This window comes from Gallus gallus, chromosome 2 (assembly GCF_016699485.2).
Source record: "Gallus gallus isolate bGalGal1 chromosome 2, bGalGal1.mat.broiler.GRCg7b, whole genome shotgun sequence".
NCBI lineage: Eukaryota > Metazoa > Chordata > Aves > Galliformes > Phasianidae > Gallus > Gallus gallus.
This window is the reverse complement of record NC_052533.1, coordinates 67,217,384-67,223,108: the sequence shown is the minus strand read 5'-3', so window position 1 is coordinate 67,223,108 and position 5,725 is coordinate 67,217,384. Positions and strand designations below refer to the sequence as shown.

The following is a 5,725-nucleotide window of genomic DNA, read 5'->3' as shown; positions in this document are numbered from 1 at the left end:
ACTTAGGAATCCACAGCAGCTCTCTGTAGAGGGCCAGGTGGGGCTTTCCTTCCTAAATATGGTTTAAGTTTGGTGTTGGTACAAAGACAGCTTGTAAGAACGAGATGGTGATTGACAAAAGAAGAGTCACAGAGTCACAGAATTGCGGTAGTTTGAAGGGACCTCTGGAGCTCATAGAGTCCAACCCCCTGCTACAGCAGGTTCCCTACAGCAGGTCACACAAGAAGGCGTCCAGATCCTTCTTCTCCTCTTCACCTCAGGCAGAAACTTAAATTGCCTTTCTGAGGAGAGAGACGCATTCTGGCAGCTCATTGCAGCCAGGTCTCCTTGCCAGCCCACGATGCCCAGCATAAAGACATGGAGAACCACTTGCAGCCCCTCTGCGACTGATTTACGGGGACACAGGAAGATATGTGACAGGCAGGGTTGAAAAGAGTTCACGTCCCCTCTTTCTTTCTTTTCCTTTTTTTTTTTTTTTTGATTTTTTTTACATCAGAACACATGCGGAGAAATATCTGATTGCACTAATAGCTTTATTACTTTTCGCATGTACTCACTTAGCCAAACAGGTGAAACTGATTTGTGCCAGGTTTTTACGAGCCCAAGGGCCGAGCAAGCAAAACGGGAGTTTTGTGTGACAGGGCCCAGCTTCTTCTGGTTCTCATCCCGGTTTGAAATTTGTGAGAAAATTCAATTTGAGCAAAGCACCCTTTTCAACTCTGAGACAAGCTCGCGGCCACCTGAATCAAAACCAGATGTACTTATCAAGCCTAAAGATAACAAATAGCGGCTTGAGATCCTGTCAGCAGAGGACCACCAGAGCAAGGGCTACGAAACTCGCTTGCCTCATGAAATTCTAGCACGATGCATATTAATGCTCACCAGATCTGGAGTCGAGACTCCTCGGCTTCTTTTTTTTTCCCCCTTTAATAAATTCTGAAGAACATCGCTGCATTGTAAACTGGTTATTTGAGACTGTTTAAGTAAAACCAAAAGCCCCCACATCCCTCTAATTCCTCCCCCCTTCCCCCTTCCCCTTCCCTCTTCCCCCGGGCTGACAAAAGCAGGTCTTTTCAAGTATGCCCATAGCGGGAGATGGTTTGTTTTGGCAAGGGAGCAGGTGCCTTCCCCAGCGCGGAGATCTGGAGTGTCAGCAGTGACCCCGAGGTCTTGGGTGGCCAGCTTCACGCTTACACTTCCCTGTGTCAGCCGATACACCTACCACCCACACGCTGAAAGCTTCCAGCAAGCTCAGAGCCGCTTAAAAAGCGAGCTGACCTTTCTCTCCTCACCTCCCTCCTCCTCCTGCCTCCCTCCCTCCTTCCCCTGCTCTCTCCTCCTGTCCCCTTGGAGCAACCCGGGAACGTTATGAATGTCAGGCCCCACTTCTTATAAACAGCAAGGTAGGGGATTGCTTGAACGCTGGGGTTGTGTAACCTTAGCTTCTTGGAAATGATTAAAATATGACCATGTAAACAAATGATGCCTTAAATCCCTGGAATATTCTGCCCTACTCTTATCTAAAGAGAAAGAGAAGATGGGAGGATTACGTGGATATTTTTCAGACTAATTTTATTTGGTGCTCCTAATCCAAGGGTGTCTGTTTCAGCACTAAATAGACCAATCTTCTGTTACCTTTTAATTATTCTTTTCTATTTGCATCTTCCAAACAAAATCACTTTCCCACATGGTCTTCTAATAAGCATCAGTAGTCTCCGCTATGCAAGATGGAGCTTGAAAATTTCGCTAAGATTTCTTTGTTTTTTAAAGCCGCCAAGTTGCTGCCTTTTTCTTCTTGTGTTGGCTTCGAGGACAACAGGGGAAAAGAAATTTTCTTTGCATTCTTGCAGGATAGCAGCAACGGTCTACTGTGAAGGGGAAATCCAGGGAAATTTGGTCATTCTCCTGGCTTTCGTTTTGGTTTCAGATCAGGGGGGGCTGATTTCCAGCAAATATCTGAACCTAATTTCCAATTAATAATCTGAAAAACAAAACCATCTCAGAATATGTGGTAATGCCCTTACTGGATGTCCCCTGTGTCCCAGAAGAGACCCAATGTCAGGGCACTACAGAGAGCATGTGTCACCCTGGGGATGTGGAACATGATAGAGGAGGAAGGCAGCACAGCCAAAATGCACCAACATCATGAAATACAAAGTATGAGATCCTTTGGCTGCTCTGCACTAGCATGCAAGCCCGGCCTGGAAAACCTCTAGCTGCCTGCATTGAAGGATTTCCATCCCATGCTGAGATGAGTACCTATTAATTGAGAAGTACATTGACTTAAGCTGTTAATTAAACAGAACTAAGGAAAATCTCACTTTGGCTTCCCAGCATTTAATAATACAATCACATCAATTATGAAAATAACATTTCATTATTGCTTATGGTCTGTGTGACCCTGAACGGAAATTAATGTCTAAGACACTGTAAATTTTTGTTTTAAACACACACACAAAAGCCTTCGCCTGGAAAAGACACTTGGCCTCTCAAGACATAATTCACTAGTTCGGCCTACCATAATGGCATTGGGCTGACAGCCACTGGACATCACCGGCCCAGCCTGAGCTCTCAAGCACTCTTGTGCAAACCTGTGCAACCTTCTGACAGTCCCCCGTGGGAAAAAGAGGCAGATTGTGACCCAATAAGAAGATGACAAATGGCTTCTGGGGGGCAAGTGGGGAGCCTAATGTAGGAAGAAAGTGAAGGTTCCTTGTATGTCCATTCAAGGAAAATTGTGCAAGCAGTATGAGATTACGTTTGATTTGGTGGTTTCTTTACCAGTTACTTAGCTTTCCAGTTAATGCTACCAATGTGGTTACTGGAGCAGAGGGAACAAAGTTCCCATGATTATAATCAGGCAAAATAAGCCACTTCCTTTTCTGAGTGCTAATCAACATTTTCCTTTTGCCTTCCTAAGCAGTTGCAGAGGGAATATTGCCCCTTCTGTGAGGCCAAAAGAGATAGGCAGCCAAAACACAGCCTTGCTAGGTTTGCACATCCCTCTCTGCGGCCACGGAGGGCTGGATGTAACACCCAGGGCAACTTTCTGAAACGTGCCAGCAGCCCTCAGGCTCCCACCCAGCCTCTGCTTTCTCTCTCCTATCACTCACCTTTGTCATGTCATGCCCTTCTTCCGACTGCCTTCTGGTAGGGGGGTCAAGTTTTCCAGAGGGCTTTGGGTCATCTATCATGTCGAGGCTTCTCCTTTGTGCTTACACTTCCCTGGTCGATTTGTTGCTCCTTGATGCCCTGTGTTGGGCTCAAGTCAGTGGCCATTTCTGTTTCCCCTGAAGATTTCAAAGCCTGATGTTCTCTTCCCCTCCTCCTCAAGTTTCTTTTTTCCTTACCTGCACCTCAGTATTACACTGGTATTTTTCAGCAGTCGGCTGGACCACTTATCTAACGGCCCGTGAGCTGCAAAGCTTCAAAAACACGGTTGGATTTGCACCCTCTAGCTTGAGCCCACAGCCATTATAAAGCCCTATTTTGTCTGTGTCGTGAAAAAGCAGCGCTCAGTTCGCCGGACCTCCTCCTGCAGCCTTCTCGCAAGCACTTGTGCTGGCAGCATCCTGCCACAGGATGGCAATGTGTGTATGGAGCCATACAGACGTGCCCCGCTGTCCGGCCCAGAGGCGCGGGAGGAGGCCTGAAGTGAAAAGGTGAGAGCGGGAAGAGGAGGGGAGAGGCCGCAACTTTTCCGTGCTCCCCCGTGTTCTGTAGTTGTTGTTGTTTAGGTCAAATACCGCTGCTGGAAAGTACCTCTCTCCAAGAAGAGGCCAGTATTTAGCCAGTTATCCCAAACCAAAGCTTTACGTAATTACAGCTTCTGTTTTCAAAGGCATTTGCCAGTTTGGGCTGATTGCCATTTTGTGAATAATCCTTTGTCACAAGGTTGCTGGCAGGCTAATGTCAGTGTTTGCTTTGTGTTAAATTTGGGATGTAAGACTGGTTCTGCCTTTTACAATGGGACGTGACCCCCTCTCTGTCTTTTGGTGACTGTAACTGTTAAAAAGAACCTGTTGGAGAGGAAGGATCACGACACAGTGATTAACACTTTAATATAGACTACAGGAGGCCAGAAGCACGAGACCTTGGACTATTGCAGCCTTCCTATGCAATCTTTGGCAAAACTTGTGAAGATAGATCCAAAAACTACCTAAGTGTCTGAAAGTGAGATGCTGAAAAGCTTAACTTTTGGCAGAAGTAAAGTCCAGAAGGGTATATTAAAATCCATTGCTCCCAATCCAGCATGTGGGAAGAGCCTGGCCCTTCCAAAAGGAGTTAATTCCCCCTTCCTCCTGCCCCCTGAGCCCAGGGGAAGACCTGCACCTGGTGGTAGGGTGTGGGATGGAGCAGAGCCAGCCTTCTGCCCCGTTCCTTCCTTCTTGGATGCTGGGAGGTGCTGTGATGTGCTTCTCTTCCACAACCAGGAGCTTCCTCCAGAGGTAGGCATCATCACTTGTTCCTTCCAAGCAAGGTTGTTATGTTCTTGTTATGTGGTAAAATTTCCTCTCCACCCTGACTTTGGCTTTTGTCCTTAATCTCTCTGTGTTTGTCCTTGCCACTCAATGATGACATGTGGGAGCATTACATGAATGTTTCTCTTGTTAAGGATAACAAGGTACTGAAGTGCTTTAATTAGCAGGGGTGGTACGAGACGTTTGTGTGTTGACTGTTTTTGGAAGTGCAGCTCATATGTGTGCGTAAGATACTACAGACCTCTCACATTGCTGTGCTTTTAAAACATACAACTTGAGCTTTACACTGGCTACAGACTGAAAGTTTGAGAGCCTTCAAGTGTGGGGGCTTTCACAGAAAGAACCGAATAAAAGTACACCCAAAATGCTATTTCTCAGCAGCCCTCTTGTTAAAGGCATCCACTTTATAAGGAACCGTTTCTGTCCTTCCTGCCATAAGCCCTTGTACTCAGCAGAGCCTGTTGTATCTTGGATGGTGCCCTTCAAGCAGCCAGTGGGACTAGGGGCAGCAGGTTGGAGGGTGCCCCTACTTTGGCTACTGGCCATATTGGAGAGAGATATGAGTGGTCTTCTTGAAAACGCTAGAATGGAGCATTAGGCAAAATAAGCTGCTCTTGGGCTCCTGCACCTCTGCTCCAGATGGATGAATATTAATTCAGATGTATGTATTTGATACTTCAGCTTCAGGTTGCCAGTGTGAGCGTGTACTTGCTGCTTGCAATGATGACTGCTTCAGCAGAAAGGCTCAGTGTTTGGGGTTTTCCCAACTGGGCTGCACTTTAAGACTTTCTACTTTCAAGAATCTTCTCTCCTACAACGTGGCAAATTCTCTAAAATATCAGTACAATAAATACAAAATGATGACTTTTCCATTACTGTGTTTTCATCCATAAGGAAGTGGGAGCTCTCCCTTCTGTTCCACAGAGAATCAGATTCCTACACTTTCTGGGCATTGGAATCAGTTGTTTGTAAGCTCTATTTGTGTACATTTTATGAGTATTATCTGCTGTGCTATTTGGTATGTGCTTTATAGATGGTAACATAACAGTACATCCAGAATTTAAAATATGTCTTTCTTGCCCTAGAGAACTAGTCAGAGTTTTGGGAGTGGTAAAAATTCTTGCTGGAAGTTAATAGTCAAGTAATTGGTGCATTGTGGCAGCTTTGCATTACCAAACCACTGAAAGTGACTCATGTAGACCCAAATATGCATGTTTGACTATTGTAAGCTGTAATGTTAAAGC

At 45.8% G+C, this 5,725-nt stretch overlaps 1 long non-coding RNA gene across 1 annotated transcript; it reads right to left on the bottom strand.

Annotated features, from left to right (window-relative positions):
* Window positions 1-1,555: 1,555 nt before the first annotated feature.
* Window positions 1,556-3,599, bottom strand: LOC121109884. Its single transcript, XR_006938553.1, has 2 exons — window positions 2,519-3,599; window positions 1,556-1,868 (listed from the first exon to the last, which is right to left on the bottom strand). It is a non-coding gene; the product is annotated as an uncharacterized LOC121109884 (long non-coding RNA).
* Window positions 3,600-5,725: the final 2,126 nt, after the last annotated feature.